Below are 23,281 nucleotides of genomic sequence, written 5' to 3'. Positions count from 1 at the left end.
TTTTGCATTTATGCTGAACGACAATTCCCTTGGGACACATCATACAGCAGAACAATATCTAAGAATGTTACATGAGACTCCCCTAATTTTAAGAATGGGGCTGGACGTGGGAGACGTTTTTACTGTAGACACTAAGCTCTTGTAAATGCCCAGATGTCCCAGCACAGTAATCCAGTCAATACCTGTGGCTCCCCCCGTGTGCATTGACCTCTGCAGTCTGTCCGTACCACTGCCCGTGAAGTCCTGGGAGATCGTGTGCTGGGTCATGTGCATACGTACTGTGGGAATGATGCTTGACGAGCCTGGATTTTGCACACCAGAGGGATACGAATTCTTGAATGTGCTCTGTTTTTAAGGATTGTCTACATCATGCTGTCATAAGGAATGGCCAGAATCCCTGAACGTTTCTTCATCAGGGAAGGCTAATCACTGTTCCTGGAGAGATAGCAGACTCCTTTTTATGTGGTCTTTCGCGTGGGACCAGTGAATGTTCCAAGTTAGTCATACTTCAAAGCCAGTATATAGACTCTGATTCTCAATAATATAAAAGAAAATATGCATGGAAAGGAAATCTTACCAGTGTTTATTTACGAATAGTGGGGTTACAGGTGATTTTGATTTTATTTAAACGTTTGCCTGTTAATTTCTATAATAAACAAGCGACTTTTATCAGAAAAAGATGGACAGTGAAATCGGTACACAAAATGTCATATCCATCAACAGGTAATGATAGTTGAAAAAGAAGACAAAGGCTTGAAAAGGCACACAGAATAATCGTCATTTTATCTACTGGTGGCTGTGCCTTGTAAGCTTTATACAGTGGTTATAACTTCTTATGGGGAAATAGACTTTAGTTTTAAAAGTACCAGGCTGCCAGATTTTTTAAAAAGTCTCCATTCTTATCTTCAACCACGTATAAACAGTATTCATCATTACTAATTCTTCATAAAGGTCCTTGATCTTGTTTTTTATTTGTATCCCCCCCAAACTTGTATATGGGAACTACATTTCTTTCAGGGCAGATTGTTGAATGGCAAAAAATTACATTTTCGCTGTAGATTGTGTCTGGGTGGGAAGGACATTGGGTTACATAAGAGAACATATAGAAATGACTTCCTTCTGGGTAGGTCATCCACCAAGACCAGTGATTAAATCTTCCTCCCCTTTCTGCCAGCTCCCCATTGGCCCTAATTATATTGGCTCCAGATTAATTTGCTTTCTAAAGCTTGAGAACATTGATTTTTTTTTAATAACTCAGATTTTGAAAAGAAAAAATTAGTGGTCTTTGTTGTCTCCAACGGTTTCATCTTCTTGTTTTAATTATTGTACCTGCTGTTCTGTCTTCTCTCTGGAACTTCTAACAACTTGTGATTTTTCTGGGATAAGAGCTAAGACAGCATGAATGATTTATGTAGTTAAATCTTTAATTTTGTCTTTTTTTATTGGAGATAATATTCAAGAGTCATTAAGTAACATTAGTTATTATAAAGAAAACAACAATTTTTGAAAATCTCCAGCTATGCCTTGTGGGGTGCTGACACTGCTTTATTAAAACACAAAATTCATTGATGCCGGTCCCAGATGATAGGCACAGAAAAGAAATCTCAGTTTATTTGCAATGGTGCTATTCCGGTGATTCTCAGTGATGCATTGAGAAGTGAATAGTGTGGGGTTAATGGGCGTTTTACTTTGTAGGACATGCTAAGAATTTTAACGGTGTACTTAAATTTCTCTGATTACAAAAGTAATACATGTTCATTGTGCCAAGTTTAGAAAATGCAGTCACGACCAAGAAATAACAACTTGCTTTCAGTCTGTATTTTTTGCGTATAGTTTGCTTTTAGTATTTTTCAGTTACATAATTCTTGTTTTTTGTGAACTTTTTTTCACCTTGCATTTTTATTCTACTTTATTCATGAAATTAAATATCTTGGAAAGCACAGTTTTTAAATTAACCTTATAGCAGTCTCTGTAATGTGTTTATTCCTTACTTTTGGTGATTTGTGGTGGTGGTGGTTATAAATGGTGCTGTGATAAACATCATGGTAAATACTTTGCAGTCACTTGTTTTCTTTTTATAATCAGTTATTGGTTGGATGTCTTGCAAATCTTATAGTTGCTTTAATAAAATACATGTGTGCTATTTAATTATATATGAAAATAGGAAGGAAATTTTTAATATTGATTTGTGATTCTGGGTTTAAAGATACTCCTACATTATGCTAATTTTTTATTGATAGTAAGTTTCAAAATCTAATTTTTATTATTTGCTAGTAATAAAGGGACTATTTACAATAATGTTTTCTTTAAATTCCAACTTGGGAAACAGTCAATGGACTATTCACAGAGAAATAAATCCTACAAAAATGACTAAGAAAAGGTATAATTATATATTCATTGTGTAAGTATTCGCTACCTATGTGTGTGGCCAAGAAGATCAGCTAAAAGATGGTCCCTCCTCTTCTACAGGTTATGGTTTAGAAATGGGTATGGGGAATTATAGCTGAGAAATTTAAAGAAGACTTAGCAGGAAGTAGCATTTGAGCCAAAATTTCAAGGACTGGGACAGGAATGAAGGATATCTTAATTTTAGGGTTTAAACAAAGGGTGAGTAAAAATCCTGAAGGTAGGACTGTACAGGGTATGTATAGAGCATGGTTCACTGTTTCAGGGAAAATGGTAATTGATTATGATTAAAGGTAGTGATTTTTTAAAAGCATTGCTGTTTTCATTCATTTTTTAATAGATACTATTATGATATTTTTAATTTAAATTTACATCTGAAGAATTATTTTCAGGCTGTTGTTGTATGTATACCCATGGTACTTTTGCTTTTGGCAGCTAAGGTTGGAATTTTTGAGAGTAGGTCATTTTTTTTTTAAGCCAATAATTCAGTCAGTCATAAGAAGGGTGAATAGTTACTCAGGCACATCCTGATACTCCGGTTATTCGTGTTTTGCCATTTCTTGGTATGAAATACCAGCGCTGTTTGCGTTGGACTACTAGTTGTCTGTGCACGTTGTGGCTCTCTCCAAGAGATACTGGAATATGAAAATCAAAAAATTGAGATTATTATTGTTTATCCATACGAGTGAGTTACGGCCCCTATATTTACTGTCATCTTCTATAATGAACAGCTAACCTCATGAAAAACATATTCTGTGTTTAATTTCTTTTTGATACTGCTTTTTATAATCGTTTTTCATATAGGGAGACAGACACATGCTGGCTGGTGGGGAATCAAGAAGGAAATTGACTTTCATCCAAAAGTTCTCTTTTTACTCTGGTAACTTATGAGCACCTTTCTCAGATGGTGCGGCTTGGGTCATTTCCTACAACGTCACTTCCTCCAGCAGAAAAAAGAAACTGACTTTCCCTTTTGTTTTTAGAACTTAATTCTCATCATTGTATTTCCCAAGACAAAGAATACACTTGAGATCATCCTGTCTTGATTTTGCTTACTGTTCTAGCCAGTAAAGAACTTTCCAAAATGCCATAGTAAAAAATACAATTTGTGTACAACAAAACTTGTACAAGATTTCTGGGGACTTGGGGCTCCATGTTCTGTGCAATGAGAATAATTGTAAAACAAGGCAAATATAAGACGTAATGGAAAAATTCAGAGTGGTGCAGACAGCTGTGATTACGGTTTTTGGGGCAGGAGAGTGGCTTAAACCCAGCATGAAAAATGGAATTCACTGAATTAACTTAGACACTCACCATGAAACCCCAGTTTTCATTATATTTTAATTAGTGAACTATAATTAAAAAGTGATATTAACAATATGTAAACCGTATTAGGCATAGACTTAATACCATCACAAATAAAAACAGGAAATGTTTTTTAAAAAGATGTATGTATTTATTTTAGAGAGCGAACACAAGAGCAGGGGTGGGGGGAGAGGCAGAGGGAGAGGAAGAGAGAGAATCCCCAAGAAGACTCCCCACTGAGCGCAGAGCCCAAAGCAGGGCCCTGAGATCATAACCTGAGCGGAAATCAAGAGTCCGTTGCTCCACTGACTGAGCCACCTGGGCGCCCCAATGATAGGAAATTTTTGATATATTTCTTCCCTAGGAAAAGAACTAAAGAGTGCTTTTTTGTGGACTTAAGGTTTTTCAGTTTTAGTACTGAGTTAGGTACAGCTTATTTTTGTAGTATCTCTAAATAGTACCCATTAAAGTATAACTGTTTATTTCTTGTGAAGGGAAGAGTTAATTATATCAAGAATACTGAAGTAAAAATAAGGAAAGTGATTTCTCTCAAGTATTTCAGTGCTTTTTTTGAGAAGTAATTTGATGTTTGTACTTAAAGGATTGACTGAAAAGCATTGAAGGAAAAAGTATGCTCTTTTTTAACAGTTACACACAAAAAAGCATCATGAATGTAAGAAGTGACATAAAGATGACACTAAATCTAAAGCCTGACTTAAGATGTACTTCGATTTCAGTATCAAAGAATCTTATGAAATACTTAAATTTTAGTACTTGACCTGGAAAGCTCTCAATATTTGTTTTACTGTAGAGTCTAGGGATAAGTTCTCTTAATCTGAATGGCTTCATTAAATGTTCCCTCTTTTCCACATCCCTTGATAAATTTTAGTTCATGCTGGAGATATGTCCCATGAGTCTTTTTTGGCTCTTGTTCCTCCCATCCCCACCCCCATCTCTCCTGCCTGTGAGTCTCAGGCTTTAGCTTTGAAACCTGATGGTGAAGGGAAGTCCCATGACAATAGCTGCTCGGCCAGTCCAGACTGGAGGAGAATGGGAAGGCCTCTGGGGGAGGTCTCCAGGAATAAAAATGGCACTGATGCATTACCTGACGGGCTTGCCTGTGCTTAGTGTGGTTTCAGAGTACTGTTGGAGACTTTGGGAGAAATACAAGCCTGAAGGATGCACAGAAAATAAAGCAAATTTTAAAATGGAGGTAAGCATTAACTTCAGAAAAAGAAAACTCAAAAGGTGAAAAGTAACAAAGTTGTAACATAAAAAGAAAGAATATGTCATCATTGCCCAGGGGGTGGGCTCAGGTGTGAAACTTCACTGTCACACTGAGAAGACAGACGTACAGTGGAAAAATCAAGAAAAACAGGTATTTGAGAACAGAATTCAGGAGAGGGAAGAGTAGGTAGCAGAAGTGACCCCTAAATGAGATGGGAGTCAATGATTATTACCTCTTCCTGCTGTGGAGAAAGTTATCAAGTAGGTCTGTGGCAGAAAGAAGGCGACTTTAAGGCTCCCAGGCAGCTTTTCTAATGTAGGAAATTCCTTTTAAAATTAAAAGTTGCAAGGCACCTTACTTCAGAGGGGTGTCCTCATTTAGCTGTCTAAACTCTGCAGTGGTTAACGGTAAACTGATGTAACAGCTGAGCTTCTTCGGTGGTATATATCGACTTTACGAGATGTTTGCTTTTCCTTGGGTATAATTTATGACTGTACATACATAAAATTACCTTTCTACCTGTTCTTCAGAATGTAGGGCAGAATGTCACAATGTTAGAGGTTGTAGAGGTTTGTATTTGTGATCCTTTTTGCTCTGGAAACAGGCGGATCTTCTCTAATTTAGTGACAGGTGTTTGCTCATGTTGAGGGACCAAACTCAACGTGATCAAAACTAACCTCCTCTTTTCTGGAAGTTTTCCCCTTACCACGAATCCATTTAAATTTCCAGTCCTAATTAACCGGCCACTTCATGACCAGGTAGTATGAACGTTCTGTGTAAGTAGGATGAGGGATAGGTGTAAAAACAGGAGTTAGGGAGATGGTGGTAGTGTGATCTGGAGCATATGACAGAAGCTTCTCCAGAGGGAGGCATTTATACACATCCTGAGGCGTATGTAGAGACAAGTGAAGAGACATGAATTAACAAACATTTATGGGAATGTCCCAAGGACAGTAGTTGTGTTGGTAGTATTGGTGCATAATGTTGGAAAATTAGAACAGAACTAAGATGGTTGATTATTTAAATTTGGAATAGTACAGAAATCCCCTTTTTTATTCGGGAGGACATGAAATTGATTTGGCTATTTTATGTGGTGTCCAGAAACATACCTCACATTCAGTGTGGTTTTATTTATCTTGCACATGTCATTAATGTGCTAAAATCACCTGCGAGCCATACCCATTTTCTTAGTGCTTGTTGCAGTGTACATTCTCTGCAGCAGGATAAATCCTTTTATTCTATCAGTTCTTTTAAAAGGTGATACAGTTGAAGTAGAAAAACAACAACAACAGCCCTGCTTCTACTCTGGAGTAATATTTCCATAAACTGTAGTAACCTGGCAATATAGCTCCTCATTATCTTTCAGGTCTTAACTGGCAAACCCATAAGAGGGTAATAGGTTGGGAGAAAGTATTGCCACTAGTGGATTTGATGGCCTGATGGGGCAAAGAATAATTGTAGAGCTTTACTGGGGATAAATGGTACATGGAGCTGAAGACTAAGAATGTTTTCCTTTAGTGACCATAAATTTGGAAAAAAATTGTTTTTTTGCTTGAAATATAAACTCTGCAGCAGTTGGGACTTTTGCTTCATTCACTGAAATATCCCCAGGGCTTTGAGGGTGTCACAGCACGGAATAGGTACTTAGTAGGTACCTATAGAGTGAATGAATTGAGATTTAGTGTGAATATGGAGAAAAGGAAGGAAAAGTGAAGGAAGGAGAAGCCCAAACACTAGGCGAGGAAAGGGCATAAAACATCAATTTCACATGCCTAAAAGAATCTCTGAGGTTACAGTAAATGTCAGTTACTTTACTTACTTTTACTTCACCTAGTGTTGATCAACAGAGGAAAGGCAGGTTTTATTTAACAACTAAAAACTCAATGTGGGAATTTCTGATTAGAAAGAAACCCAGGTTTTTTTGGATCCAGGTAAAAGAACATTAAATGCTTATCTCTAGGAGATGGAGTCTAACCTGTTTCACACGTGTCCAGTTTAAAGCCAACGTATGCCAGAGGCGTCTGTTCAGAGAGAAAGCATACCGTTTAGGTTAGTTCATGATAGTTTCATTATCCTTGGCTTTCGATTCTAATGACAAAGGATTATTCTAGCAGAAACCCACTTCTGAGTATCATTTGTAATGGTGATGGAGTTTAGAAACTCTCATGTCGTACCTGAAGAGGTAGGTCATATTTTTGAATGCTAACCATTAATTACTCTCCTATGAAATGCCGTTAGTAAACGATGAGATGTATGTGGCGTTTGGTAGGTGCTCGATGGGTAAATTTGTAAGTACTCCCCCTCGAGAGGTTTAAATCTTTATGTGATGTTAAAATTTGGAGTCATCCTATTGGTTTATTGATTAGGTACATGCATTTTCAAGAATGTGTCTCCTAGCTGAAGTTCCCCTAACCATACCCTCAGTATTAACTAGTTTGCTAAGAATATGGTGTACGCCCTTGTGTGTGTTTATGTCCTAAAGGTTTGGCTGTCACTGAAGATCCCCCTTCTTTATTGGGTGGTGTCTTTATCAGCTCAGAGTTGCTAGATTCCTGTGAGGGGGGGTCATGTGGCTCCCTTTTACTGTTTTACTGAGAACTTAGAATTGCCAGTCAGGGGCTATGATATTCTGTGTTCTCTAAGTGTGTTTAATACACTAGGGACTCATGTTCAGTGTGCCAAGAAGTTATGCCACTTAAATCATTTGAGCTTATTTCTCTTTTTCCACCTTTGTTCTCCTTTTAAGTTCTTAGAATTCTCAGTTGAGTCTAAATTCATGGGAACCAGTGCACATATGTTCTTCAGTAGATTTTTTTTTAACTGCATTGTCTGCAGTCTTTGACTTTGTAAGTACCTTTGGTAATAGACCCTTCATTTCACTTCATGTGTCAGTAATTTTTAGCCTCCTCATATTTCCCTATGCATCAGAGACCCCTGGGCCCTCACATTAGTTACTTGACCCCACATCTTTTTTTTTTTTTTTAAGATTCTATTTATTTATCTTAGAGAGAGAGAGAGTGAGAGTGCGTAGGGGGAGGGTCAGAGGAAGAAGGAGAGAGAGAGAATCTCAAGCCGACTCCGCACTGAGTGTAGAGCCCGATGTGGGGCTCAGTCCCAGGACCCTGCGATCATGCCCTGAGATAACCAAGAGCCGGGCGCTTAACCAACTGAGCCCCCCAGGTGCCCCTTGACCCCCACATCTTTAACTTCCACTGTTGCTCTACCCACTTAGAGCTGTGCTTCTTGACATGGTAGTCTACCATTCCTGTTCTGTCTTCCGAACCTCCCTCTTCCTCCACAGCCAGCTGTTATCAGTCATCCCTCTCTTCAGCTCCATGGAATGAGCTCTCTGCTGCCTTTCTCATCAAATCCATCAGACATTTCTCTGACCTCTTTAACCTCGCAAGGGTATCTAACCCTGTTCGTCATTGCCTTCTTCCCACACCACTATTATGCTGCTGCTTCTGTTTTTCTCTCAGCTGACTCTCATTCTCCTTCTCTGGGTCATTTTTCTGTAGCCCACTCAAAAAATCCTCCATATTGGCGTTTTATAGGAGTCATTCTGGGTTGTTCATTCTCTGGCAATACACATAACTTACTAAGAAACCTCATTAGTACAGTGGCTTCTGAAGGGCTGGCTTGAGGATTCTTGAGCTATTAATCTCTGCCAGGCCTCCCAAGTATTTACTGGTCATCAGACTCAGTGTGACTCCCAGAGTTTTGGTAATTTGCCTTGTCCCTTGTATTGGCCTTAGCTTATATGGACATTTCATCTATGACGTATGTGAGTTCCCTTATCAGTAGTCAGTAAATGCTAAATTTGGGCTTCTCAGATTAAACAAAGAACATAACGAGCATGGACTATGCCTATTCCATTTTTCTCTGTTAGTTTATTGTACTATTTGGGATATAGATCTGTTTTAGGCAAAGGATTGGATTGTTTTCAGATTCTATTAAAAGTCTCCTGGACCCTGGATTTCATGCAGAAGAATTAATTGGATTTGAATGAGCTTAATGTAGAGACTAATAGTGATGCAGAAATATATCCCGTATTTGGCTGTAATTATCAGTACACCAGAATCAAGGGTTGTTTGGTTGTTCTGTTTTTTCTGCCAGTCAGTGACAACTAATAGGAAGAATAAAATGAATCCAGCTTAAATCCCTAGGGACTGTTTATGTATTCATTTTTCTTTTTTTTTTTTTTTTTAAAGAAACGAGGATATAATTATAGAAGTAGAGAAATGGATGACAGGCTGAACCTCAAAAAAAAAAAAAAAGAAATGAAGATAGACGTGTAAGCAAAATCCTCTCAATTATATTTTAAATAAGAGTTCTTGCTTTAGATAGATGGATGGATAGATAGATAGATAGATAGATAGATAGATGTGATCTCAGTGTTGGAATTAGCATCTTCCACTGTGAGGATATCTTACATTTGTGCTAAAAGTGTAACTGGACAGAAGAGAATTAATTGCTTCTGAAAGCAAAACATGGAAAACTGTCCTAATGTAGGAATATCAGTTAAACAGCTGTCTAAACGAGTAAAAGTGTTTTTTGTTGCAGTTAATGCATGTTCATTTGTACCTGAGAGCTGTTATCGAAGATGTCTTTTACACTTACTTGGTGTGATAGTTGGCTTTTCATGCCATTACCTCTGTTTTTCCAAAAAGGTAGCCTCTGATATATACTCTTAAATATATATATATATATATATATATATATTTATCTCTTAATGTAAATAGCCAGCTATCCAGACAGTTTGAATATCAACCAAAAATGAAACATCTGAAATTACCATGTAATGAATGGCATGAGTAGAAGGGGTGTCAGGCCAAGAGAGGGAACTGACCTTTTGTTTCTTCTGACGGGGGAGAGGCAGGTCACCTTCCTTCTGGGGTGACCTTGAATAAACAGTGCATTAAACCATGAAATGGATCACTTTTAACTCAGGTAATGGAGATCGTGTGTCCTATTAGCCTTGTGCATTACTAGAAAGTCTGTGTTTGCCCAGAAAATGGCAAATCGTTTATACTTTTCTTAGAAGATTCCGATAACCAGTATTCTTACTAAAAATCAAGTCTGCCCTCAGCTTTTTTCTAAAACCACAACATTTCCAGGTTAAAACAACCGAGACCCTAAGTATGATTTTCCTCTAATCTACATTTTAGTCATCTTTATAATCTTAAGTGAAAGACAGAAACTGTATTATGTGGAAAGAGAAATACCCCAAAATTACCCCCTGTAATGATAAGCCTTAATCATACACAGATTCCTCATTTATAAATGTGAAAACTAAATGAGAGATCTGCCTTCCTCGAACACTTTCATGTGCCTTCTACGTGCAACAAGGGCTGCCTTTGAAAAACTGGTTAAGATTTAGTTTGATTTAAAGGCTGAGCTTCTGCGTGCCTGGAATGCTTGCTCTTCAAAGTATTTGCTCCCTGGAGAGGTCCACTGAAGACGGAGTTTTCATGTGACTTTGGATTATTGACCTGGAAGACCGTTTGGGTCATGGAATGGGCTTTGGCATAGTTCCACGCTCTCTGGTTGACGAGGGCCAGGAAAGGGGGGCGGGGCCGGCTGTGTTGAGCCGGGAAGAAGGAGTCTGAGAATGTTTGAAGCCTGAATGCACCTGCCTCTGATACTTTTGCTTTTGCTTGAGAGAATCTTCAACTGCAGCATCTATCAGTGTGTGGTGCAGCTTGTGGTGACACACGGTTAAATGATTTGGCATCTAAAAAATGCATCCGCTCTTTGCCGGGTGTGTCAAGTTTGAATGACACTTGTGCTCTGTTGGAAGGGAACAGACGTTTTCATTATAAAATTCATTCAAGCAGAAAAGTAGCAAAGTGAGCAGAAATTTTCATTTACATCCGTGATTGAAGTTGTAGTGATAAAAGAAAATTACTAGGTTTAAGAATAGCCTTGTTCTCGTTCTCTCACACGACAAGGAATTTTGTCAATACGGAAATAATACGTTATTGAGGAAGGCTCTGATCAGTAGTCTCAAATTTTGCATATCCTTTAACTGACCTTAGATTTTTCTAGGGTTTTTTTGAGTTATCTTTAAACAGATTAGGTCCATTATTTGTTATAATGTGGGTTTTATGTTCCATTATCACAGAGATTCACAGTAATTTCTTAGTGTTTACTTGTGAATATTAGCAGGTGTAGAGAGATAACTTAGTTGGCAGTCTTAGAAGCCATAAGATACTGGATTAGAGACGTGGGATTCGAATTTTCCAGGGGGAGTTTTCTGCTAAATGGTGTGTGATACACCTCTTGGAAGCCTTAATGTGTTAATTTCCTGCCCCAAACCCTCTTCCTTAGAAGTCCAGAAATTCAGTTATTTCTGTTGTCTCAGGAGTGGTAAGCCTGCCCCGGCAGATTGATTTACAGTGATGAAACTAAGCCTTGTTTACAAATCCAAGTGGCAATTTCTAAGTCCACAGAGGAGTGATAAGATGGGGAGAGATTCTAATTTAGCTGGGACCCATGCCCATTGAAAAAAAATCATGATTTTTGAAACACGTCTCTATGGAACTGGGTAAACCTCTAAAACATATTTTTATTGAAGAGCTTGATGAATCATGCATCCTTATTATATTTATTCTCTTAGATATTGTGTCCTTCTTCCCTACATAGTGTTGCAGGTACAGTGACAGAACACTAATCCTTTTTTCTATGTTTTAACAAAGCTTTGAGGACTTAGCAGTGTTCTGATACCAGTAGAAGGTTGTGCTAATTCCAAATACCATAGTGTAGCTGGCTCTTTTGTTAAATGATGTCATGTCTTTTTATTTTTCCTGATGAATTCTCTATCTAGTCCTTTTGCCCTAAGTAGCTTTGCATCTTTTAGGATGTATTTTTTTCCTTTCCTGAAAAGTTTTGAGTTGGAAAACTCCTGAAATATAAAGCAATATATATTCCTCTGACTGTTAGGAGACAACTCCATTGTCAACTAAAGGTGGACATTTCAAGTCCGGGCTGTTACAAGAGAATCCAGAAGGGACACTTAATAAGCTCTCAGGGAGCCCAGTGTGGCAGGTGGGTACTAGGGATCTCACGTGTACAACAGAGAGAAGCTGGAACAACTAGTTTGGAAGCTATCTAGCTTGGGCGTCATGAGCACACGGGGAGGTAGCTAGCTGGTTATAAGCACTGGTGATGAATGTATGCACTACGTGTCTGGGCCACACTGCAGGGAAATAAATGGAAGGAAGGCGGTGAAACCTCTGCTCACTTTAGCGGGCCATAAAGAGTCCAGGGACACGGGGTCATGAGCAGTTGTAGCAGGTGGAAAGGAATGGGGAGAGCTAGAAGGTAAGTTTCTGCCCACAAAGTGGTTTACTGGAGTTGAGAAATTCAGAACATTTCTACGTGTGACATGATCTGAGGTCCAGCTTCAGGAATATGGATAGTTTGAGTGTGATAGAGGTACAACCCATGGGGCTTGGGACATCAAGTAGTGGCAAATATTAATTGAGAAAGTAGAGGCATAGTTAAGTGAGAAAGGGGACCTGGGTTTTATAACCAAGGAGAATTTGTTTAGCAGTCCCCACCATGGTTGCCACCCCCCCACACACACATGTTGACTGTTGTTTCTATTCCTTTTTCTTGCTTCCACATAAGACAGATGTTTGACCCAATGAGGAATTGCTTATTGTTATTTGGGTACAGCTCTAAAATTTGATGGTCAGGTGTACATTTGCTAAAAGCGTTACCCTCTTAAGTAGGTGTCCAGCTAGGGACTGGAAATGTCAACTGAAAGGTCATCATTGAAAGAGTGGAGGAAGTTGTTGAATTCCTGGACATGGGTGATATACAGTTGACTCTTGAACGACATGGGGGTTGGGGTGCTGAGCCCCTGTATTGTCAAAAATTCACATATAACTTCCAGCTCCCACAAAACTTAACTACTAGTCATCTGCTCTTGACCAGAAACGTTATTGATAGCAGTCAATTAACACATACTTTGTGTGCTATGTGTATTATTCATACTGTATTGTTACAATAAAGTAAGCTAGAGAGAAGAAAATCTTATTAAAATCATAAGGAAGACAAAATACATTTATAATACTGTACTGTATTTGTTGAAAAAACTCTCCATACAAATGGACCCACTCAGTTCAAACCCATGTTGTTCAAGGGCCGGTTGTATCTGAGTGAGAAAGTAGTAGAGCATAGAGGGCAGTGTCTTAACTTTAAAATCAGGTTTATTAAAAGATGAATTAGTGAAAGGAAAAGAACAAGTAGCTTAAGACAGAGCATGGAAGAACAGAAGTTGTCTCCATAGTTGGAAAGCTCGAGAAGACTGAATTTAAGGAGCAAAGTGCTGTGGTAACAGCGAACTTGAGAGTGGATGAATGTGCTTGTCACTATAAACATTGAGAGAAGACTTGAGGAAGATTGTTCCAGCAAGGCCGAATAGTAATGGGTTGGAAAGAGGGATAGTCAGGGCCTTGGAAGTGCCAGTCCCCAGCTCTTGAGAAGTTTATTGGCGAAAATGCCTCTTCCTGTCTCGATGATAGCCTACCTCACATGTGGGTTTCTGAGTACGGTATGTGGAAAAAACAGGCTGTGTATTTTTACCTCTCTGTATAATTTAAGGTTTGGGTAATAACCGGTGGTTCTCTGGCCTCACGGCACATCAGTCCTGATTGGTATTTTGTTAGCAGTTATGTGGCTTTTTAAAAGCCCCATATATAACCCTAATTAATTGCATCTTTAAAATCTATCAGGCTATGAATATTTTAATAAGGTAGAAAGAAAGTATTAAGAGAAAGCAGCCAGTGAGGATACTTATATTTTCGAGAGACAAAATAAAGAATCTAGGAGACTCTCCCCACACTATCTGCTTCTCATTTTTTTAAAAGATTTTTTCTATTCACTTGAGAGAGAGAGGGAGAGAGAGTGCAAGCAAAGGAAGCACCAGGCAGAGGGAGAAGCAGACTCCCCACTGAGCAGGGAGCCCAACATGGGACTCAGTCCCAGGACCGTGGGATCATGACCTGAGCTGAAGGCTGACACTTAACCGACTGAGCCACCCAGGTGCCCCCACACTATCTGCTTTTCAGTTCAACTCTCAATATCCAGCACTGAACAAGGCTGAAGATGAGTAGGTTTGGGTGTAAAGGAAATCTGCCTTAATTTCCACCTCCGAATTCATCACACACTCTATAATAAAAATTAAAAGTATGAGAACTGCAAAAAGAGAAATGAGGGAAAAGGGCTGTTTGCTGGTAAATAGGGTTAAGGGTGGTAACAAATTGAATTGTGGTGATAGCCCTCTCGGTATTTAATATGTATGGCATTCTGATAGCATATAGAACTGTGAATACGGTCTCTTCAGTGTATTCAAACGTAAGATTTATTTCTCTCTTGAGGCCTGTATCTCTGGATGCAGATTTTACCCCATAAGCTCATCCTGTCCACATTCAGCTCATCACTCCTTGAAAGATATTCCTGCTCTCCGAAATTTGACCCTAAGCGAGTGCTGCCCGGTGGTGGGCCACCAGCCACACGTGGCTGTTGAGCATCTGAAATGTGGTTAGTCCAAACTGGCGTGTGGGGAGGTGGAAAATAGACACCAGCTATTGACGACTTGGTCCGGGGAGTGTCGGGGAGAATGCAGACCGCGTTAGTAGTAAGTTTTTTGCATTGATTGCACGTTGAAATGACGAAGTTTAGGATATGCTGGGTTAAATGAAGTCCGTTACTACAATCGACCTTCCTAATGTAGCTGCTAGAAATTTAAAACTGCCAACGTGGCTGCGTCCCATGCGGACGGTGCTGCTCTGTGCTCATTTGTGTAGGACTGTGGCTTGTTGTTTTGTAGCGCTCGCGGGACTGGGTGCGCAGTGGTCTTCAGCAGTCCTGAGTGCTAACAAAATTAAACCGAATCATTTTAGGTTTGAATGTTCATCCTTGTCCCACATCCTGTTTGAGCTTCCGTGGCCAAGAAGTATCGTTAGCCTCACCTTTTCATACACGGAAATCACTAAATGCTTCTGAGTCGCTCTGTCATTTTCTCCCTTTCTGCCTTTCAATACAGAATTCTTTCTACCCTATTCTCTTATCTTCTGCGATTAAAGAAAGAAAAGACAAAACAGGAGCAACTTGGCTCTCAGGGCTGTGTGAGAAGACACTCCATTCTTAAAATTGTGCCAGAATGAGAAATCTATGGGACAAGATCCAGGCTTAGGGAAGGAAAGCATGAAGGATTCGATGATATGTTTTTAAAAGGACAAACCAAGCCAGTCCCAAAAAAGACAAATACTTTATGATTCCAGTCATATGAAGTTCCTAGATTCGTCAAATTCATAAACACAGTACAATGCTGGTTGCCAGGGGGTCGGGGAAGAGGAGAAGGGGAATTGTTTAATGTGTATGGTGTCAGTTTTGCAAGATGAAGAGAGATTGGTTGCACGATCCCGTAAATGTACTTAACACCCCTGAGCTGTACACTTAAGAAGGCTAAACTGGTAAGTTTTATGTTATGTGTCTTCTAACACAGTGAAAAGAAAAAGGAGAAGACAAGCCAGGGGTGCCTGGCTGGCTCGGTCGGTGGAGCGTGCGACTCTTGGTCTCGGGGTTGTGAGTTGGAGCCGCCCATTGGGCGTGGAGCCTACTTTAAAAAAAAAAAAATTAAAAGACAAGCCATTCTAAAAAGTGTTTCATAATAACCTGTAACTTTAAAAAAAACAAAAACCACAACCTTAATAAGATTAGTTATAATGGATTACCTTAAGTGGCCCCTTGCTACCTGAAGGAACAGCCGAAATTGACTCACTTGGGAGCTTGTTATAGGGGCTGACTAGGTTCCACCTTGGGCTTGTCCAATCAGAAACTGCGTTTTAATAAGATCCCCAGGTGATTTGTGTCTGTGCTGAATCTTGAGAAGCCCTGCTGTCTACATCATTTCTCAGAGTGGCCCCTGAACCACCTGAATCAGAATCCCTCTGGGGAGGTCTGTTTTTCAGGCACATCCCACACACTAGATCAGGTGCTGGGGTGAGAGGCACTGGGGTCCCAGTGCTGGGGTGAGAGGGAGGAAGGGTGAGGCTATGTGCCGACACAGCACACCAGAGTTTGCACACCCCTGATCTGGAAAGATTTAACAGCCGTTATTTTCATAATTCCATCTTTTAACTGATGTTGGAATGATTACAAGTATACAGTAAAAGAGACAACAGGAAGAGCCCATGTAGTTTAGCTAATCTAGGGTCGGTTGGCCAGGAAACCATGATGCGGAATTTGTGGAATGTTGTAACGCTTCACTGGGGTGTAGTGAGGATTACAGTTCAGCCAGACCTGGAGTCCAGCCTGGCTCTGTCATGAGCCACGCAGAGATTAGTCTTCAAGCCTGAAATTGCTCATTTGTAAAGGGTTACGTTTACATTTCTAAGACAAGGTTAAACTTGGAAAGCAAAGCATCTCCTTTCTTATTGATATGTGTGATAATTCTGAAATGGAATTTAAATACTACACATCACACATATGATTCAGGGAGAGATTTGCCTAGAAAATCGAAAGCCAAGCTCTGTTTAGTCATTGTAAGTGCCATCGGAGAGAAGCCCACATTTAGCAAGATCTTTCTAACCCCTGTTTCTTTTCAGCTATAATCTCACAACCATGCTTTTGAAGGCCAGAATGTTGATGCAGAGGCAAATAGGTATGAAATCTTATATGAAGACTTCCAGAAAAGTTTTTAAGAAAACTTTTAAGTTTTAGACTTACAGAAAATTGAGAGTTCCAAATACCCACCTCAGCCAGTTTAACATCTTCCATTAAGATGTACATTTGTTACAATGAATGAACCAATTGTGAGACATTGTTATTAATAAAGTCCATACTTTGTTCAGATTTTCTTTATTTTCAAGATCCCATTCAGGAAACCCATTCCATTTGGTTGTCAGATCTCCTTAGCCTCCTCTTGGCTGTGACAGCTTCTCATACTTTCCCTGTTGTTCATGACCTTGGCAGTTTCCAGGAGTACCAGTCAGGTATCTTGTTGGGTGCTCCTGTGTTGGAATTTTCTCATGGTTAGACTGGGGTTATGGGTTTTTGGAAAGAAGACCACAGAAGTAAAGTGGCCTTTTCATCCTATAGTAAGTGCACATATTACCAACTTGGTATGTCACTGCCGACCATGATGGCTGGGGTAGTGTTTGTCAGGTTTCTCCAGTGTAAAGTTACTCCCTGTTCCCCTGTTGTGCGCTGTACTCAGAAGGGAGGTCACCATGCATAGCCTACAATCAAGGAGTAGAGATTTATGCTTCACCTCTTTGAGGACAGAGTATCTATGTAGATTAGTTGGAATTCTTCTGCAGTTTTGTCTCTTTCCACCCATTGATTTATTTATTCAGTCATTTGGACTTACGAATACATTGAGTTAGAATCCAGTACTACTTCATATATTTTATGGCTCATATTATTTCTGCCCTGGCCATTGGGAGCTTTTTTAGTTGGCTGCTGTGCTTATTTGACACAGCCTCTTTTTTTTTTTTTTTTTTCCTGAACAAGATGCTCCAGACTCATCTTGTGAATATCCTGCACCAGTCCTAGAATCAGCCATTTCTCCAAGGAGCCCCGGCCCCTTTTATTGGAGAATGGTATTAGAAACCAAGATGAGTCTAGCGCCATACCACCCCGAACATGCCTGATCTCGTCTGATCTCAGAAGCTGGGTGTGCTCTTTGCTACCAGACTGCCTTAGCCCCTGGGCCCTCTCAGCTGACAGAGCAAGCAATAGCTTTGTGTACACACACCCTTGTATTATACCTATCTGTGAGTATCCTTAAAGCCAGGCATCGTATCTATATTAAGCCAAATGTGAGTTCATCCTGACATCTCCAGATCTCCTATCTTATTACCCCATGGATCATTCCACCTCCTCCCCTTGCTTGTCTGTAAATTCTCATTCCCAGCAGTGAAAAGCCTGACTTCTACCATCCACCCTCCATTTAGTTAATTATTCAATTTCAGCACACTTGCATAGCTCTATCAGACTTGTTAACTCATTCCTATGTGAGGCTTTTTGAAAGCTGCAAAACTGCTAACAAATGTTCATTGTGTTCTGTCTTTTAAGTATATATCCATTGAACTGTTTTCATTATTTGAGACCAGTGTTTTTCAGAGCCTTGGTCAAACACTATTTCTGTCTTGTACTCACCCCAGCATTTATGTATGTATATAAGGCTGTGCTCCCTTCACTCAAATAAATTAGAGAGACAATTTAAGTGAAACTTATGGTTTTCACTTTTTTTTTCTTTTTTTCACTTTTTTTCTTTGCCTTTACCTTAACATAATCCATTTAGTGTCTGCCCTCTGGCAAATAGTTCCGAGGTGAAGAAGGCTCTGCGTTCTCACTGCTGTCTGGTAATAGTTATAAAGAAATGTTGGTGGTAGCCAACAGTCAGTTCTTAAAGCAATGTGTAACTCATGCTTTTGTCCTCTTGGAGAACCCAGTAACTCCCTACTCTGCAAAACTTAACCACGGTTTTATCACATGGGGAGGTGTGTTGAGAAATATTTTGGCTACCCTGTAAGTATTCTTCCCATGTCTTGAGCACAAATGCCTCCCAGAAAAATTTCTGTGTGATAACATGGGAAAGTTAGAAAATAATGGTACGTAATGAGCAAATTCAAGAAAAATTGTCCATGGACTGAAACTCCGAAATGGTAAAGTTAAAAATTACCTGAGTAAACATTAATCTACAGTTCTCGTTTTGATATGCGTGTATGTAATTGTGTAGGGTAATAAGCACATGAATCTATGGTGTTCACCTGTCTGCACGTCCATGAGGGACAAATGGAAGGGTCTTGTCTGACCTGTTTTCCATCATCTTCTGTATAAAGTATCCTCTAGCTACTGGAATAGAAACAAGTTAGATCCTTGACTCTCTTTCTCGTATGCCCTTACTTGATCATTTAGATTCTGCCTCAAACTACATCTAGAATCTTACTATTGCTCACCATTTCTGTTGCTACCAGCCTCGTCCAAGACACTGTCATCTCCCACCTGGATTACTGCAACAGCACCCTACCGGTTTTTTTACTCCCAATCTTGACCTGTAGGGCAAGAATAACTCACTTAGAAAACCACTCCAGAGACTTCCTGTGTTACTCAGGGTTTTGGCCAGAGTGTGGGCAATGCTTAAGGCCCCATACAGTCCGCTCTCACTCACCCACTGACCTCCTCCCCATCACTCCTCTCTGACAACACTGATCTCCTTGCTGTTCTGTGAACTTACAAGGCGCACTTCGATCTCAGGACCTTTGTACTTGTTCCTTTCTCTGCCTGGAATGTTCCTCCCACTGATATCTTGATGATTTGTTCCCTCACTTCCTTAGGCCTTCCCTCAAATGCTATATTTTCAGTGAGGCTTTCCCTGACAAATCTATTTAAAATTCCACTTCCTCTGCATGACATCTCCCCTTCCCCCATCCCTATCTTTTTCTCTGCTTTATCTCCATGGTGTTTATTACCATTTGACATTCTGTTTTATTTTTTTTTATCTTTTCCTTCTAGAATTTCATTTAGTTCCATCTGTTTTGTTCACTCCTGTATCCAGCATTAATTAAAAATAGAAATTATGCAATGAAAAGTTAGTGGATAAAAGACTGACTGCCAGGGGAATCCCAGGAAACCCCTCCCCTCATAGCAAGGACCAGAGCCCAGCACAGAAGGTGAAAAGATTGGTCACATGGATTCCGTGCTGAGGGACTCCACCCCACTGTGTTGACCAGGATTGGCATGACCATTACCCATTACATCATAAGCAATGCTCAAACGTAGAACTATAGAACTATAACTGTACGGTGATAAGGTACTGAGCCTAAAACCTCACTGCCTTCAGAAGGAGCATAATAGGTGATCAGTCAACAATGAAGGGTAGTTGTTTCTGTCCTTGTAATTGGTATTGATATGAGAAACAGTAGTGGTTGGTGAATGGATACTGGGAGGAAATCATCATCATCATCATCATCATCATCATCATCATCAGAGTAAATAAGTGAGCACTGAGTTGAGTGCTATCCGACTGTTAACTCATCTCACTTTCCCAGCTCCACCATTGCCTCCATGTGTGACCTGGGCTGATTCTGTAACTCGTCAGGCTCATTCTGCCCTTATGCAGTGAGATCGGCATGGTTCCGAGTACGGTGTGAGGTGATGTCCCCGCAGCAGCTGTGTGATTTCCAGGCACAGAGTCCAGAATTGCTGTAACTGTCGGCATCTTACCTCAAGAGCCAGATCCGGGCCATGTCTCCTCCCTCGTGGTGGAGTATATATAGCACAGGGAAGGAAACGGGCTTTGCCATTACTCGGTGACGACGTTGCTGGAACATTCTGACCCTGACCCCCTTCCTCATCCCCCCTTTTCCGAATCCTCTTTACCTCTTAAAGGACCAGGAAGGAAGGACACCCCTTGGGCAGAAATGCATAGACCTCAGACATTCCCACTGTTTGTTCCCCCATGATTCTGGCCAACACCACCGTAATATTTGCAAGTTCATAGAAACACTTTTTTAATTCCGAGATCTCTGTAACTTGAAGTTCTCATGTATGGTTCTGGAATCTTTTAATCAGTCTGTGCAATCCCACTCAGACTCTGAAAGTTGAGCAGTCTCAGCTGTGCACGATTTTGCTCTTTCCTCCCCATCCCTCCCCCCCCCCCAAATTTCTCCCTGTGCCATGAATTCGGAGACTTGGTGGTTTTAGTTGTAACCCATCATATTCACTTCTGTCTTCTTCCTGGAATTATCTATCTTTTGAAAAGGCACGGAAATTGAAAGCTACATTCCTATATTTGAATTCCCTGGTATGGGAGACTCTGCTACCTGCCTATTTAATATTTATTCCCACTTCTCCCTTTCTAAAAGAATCCCAGATTTTTTTTTGTTCACAGTGACAATGTGCTCAGCTGAAAATACTCCCACAGATTCTCTTGCAGCTGAGCACGGCCAGATGACATAGTCATGGCACAGAGGATGTAGAAAACAGGGAGGGAGTCCATCCCATGTGAAAGAGCAAAGCTGTGTGAAGGCAAAAAAAAAAAAAAAAAAAAAACCCAAACAGAAAACCATCATGCCTTGGCCTGTTCCTCCTGTTTCCTGCATGCAACTGTGACCATTACTGACCACGGAACATGAGACAAAAGCCACCATGCTAAGGATGGCAGTACAGAAAATGGGAATAGCCTGGACCATAAGGGTGGCATTGAATGCCTGCAGCAGCCCCAGCCTCAGGACCAGATTTGTTGTATGAGAGAAAGCCCCCCATCAGGTCTTGAAGCCACGGCTTATCACGCGTCCTGTTCTATGCCATGCAGTGCATTCCCAGCTGTTTTTTATGGCTTGCTAGGTAATTTAAATCTAGCTTTATTGTCAAATGGACCGCATTGTATATGATAACGTTTAAGCATTTTATAGTTTAAAAGTGAATCTACTTTGGTAAAAGCCAAAGGGAATTTGGCAAGTTACTTATTTCGACCAGAGTTTAAATGATAGTGAGTTGAGTTACCACTCTTGGATGGAGAACCCAGAGACCCAGATTTTTAGACCATGTCCACTGCCAGTTGGCTCTGTGGGCAAGCCACTTGACCTGGGTTCTTTGCCTCCCATCTGCAAAATGAGGTAATTTGAGCTAGACAACCCTCTCAAAGACCACCAAAGAGCCAGTGGATTAAGGCCTGCCGAGTCCCAATTGAACTGGACATCATTGTTCATCTTGCCAAGACTTTTTGGCCAAATGCAGATCTCGTTCATTAGCTTTGAAAATCCCCTTTCAGTTGGAGTGTGTGTGTGTGTGTGTGTGTGTATGTGTGTGATATAAATTGTGATTTTTTTTTTAAATAAGAGACCAGATTGTATGATTATCAATAAACTTGCACAGTATAATATTGATGAATTTATGCACTAGGATTCACGGGTGCCAGATGTCCCAGAGGTCAAAATAAACAGGAACATGATTTCTCATTATGGTACTTCATTCATTTCAATCTCTTTCACTTGAATTCTGTTCAAAGGTGTGTGTGTGTGTGTGTGTATGTGTGTGTGTGTGTTTTACCTGAACGATCAGACCAAAGAAACCAGAAGGTTTATTTTAAAAATAAAAGCATACGGGGCGCCTGGGTGGCACAGCAGTTAAGTGTCTGCCTTCGGCTCAGGGCGTGATCCCGGTGTTACGGGATCGAGCCCCACATCAGGCTCCTCCGCTATGAGCCTGCTTCTTCCTCTCCCACTCCCCCTGCTTGTGTTCCCTCTCTCACTGGCTGTCTCTATCTCTGTCGAATAAATAAATAAAATCTTTAAAAATAAATAAAAATAAATAAATAAAAGCATACATAGTTTTATATGGAAACTCCAGGTACGTACTGTTAGGGTTTTTGTTTTTAATTAAAAAACTATTTTTTAGAGCAATTTTAGATTCATGCAACGCGACATGGAGAGTACAGAGAGTTCCCATATGTCCCCTGTTGTATCATGGGTTGTTAAGAATAATTCTTTTAGAATTATAAGGGGAGAGCATATAAGCCATTTTATACTAAATTAGTTTATGAGAAAGGAGTCATTATATTTTTACCACTCCTCTTTAATTCTTTACTAAAAATTTTTAACAGATTTTTGTGGTTTAATTGCTTGAAATTTCGGATGTGTAACATTCTGGTACGTTTCATCAATTTTGAAAGTAATTTAAGCAGGGCTGTAAAACCACATAGTCATTGCCAAGTTTTATTTTAATGTTATGTTAAAGTACAATGAGTTTCCTATTTTGCCATTAGTCCTGAGGGCTTATTAAATAACCAGTATTTATCCTTAAAAAAAAAAAAAAGCTGTCTCATTCAGGGGGCATATATTTCTTGGCCTGAGGGCTTATTAAATAACCAGTATTTATTCTTTAAAAAAAAAGCAGTCTCATTCAGGGGGCATATATTTCTTGGCTATGTACATTATTAGAAACCTAAGAGCATCTTTACAATGCTAAGTGAAATGTTTTTTTGCAAATTAAAAAAAAATTTCTAATATCTTTTTACAAATTAATGCAATACATGTCCTTTTGAGGAACATGAGATTTTACCAAGGCAAATATCTTTCCACGACTTTGGCTTTGCGGTAAAATCTAGTCTTTAGCAGCCTGGCCTCCAGGCAAGTAAAACCAGACACTCTATTGTTTGCCAGCTGTTGACCAGTTTATGCTGCAAGGACTGTTTCAGGTCGAGGTTGAGAGTGTCTGATACCTGCTCCTGATTGTCTCATGAACTGACTTAATAGCCTTGGGCCAGGCATTTAATCTTTCCAATAATTGTAAAATTAAAAAAAAAAAATCACTTACTGTGTT

The 23,281-nt window shown here is 39.9% G+C and overlaps 1 protein-coding gene across 6 annotated transcripts in view; it reads left to right on the top strand.

The window, feature by feature from the left end:
* Positions 1–23,281, top strand: part of APP (amyloid beta precursor protein) — a 256,039-nt gene that overhangs the window by 79,377 nt on the left and 153,381 nt on the right. The window lies entirely within an intron of this gene.

This window comes from Ursus arctos, unplaced genomic scaffold (genome assembly GCF_023065955.2).
Source record: "Ursus arctos isolate Adak ecotype North America unplaced genomic scaffold, UrsArc2.0 scaffold_4, whole genome shotgun sequence".
Lineage (NCBI taxonomy): Eukaryota > Metazoa > Chordata > Mammalia > Carnivora > Ursidae > Ursus > Ursus arctos.
Note: the sequence above shows the minus strand (reverse complement) of the source record. Positions and strands in the feature narration are given on the sequence as shown.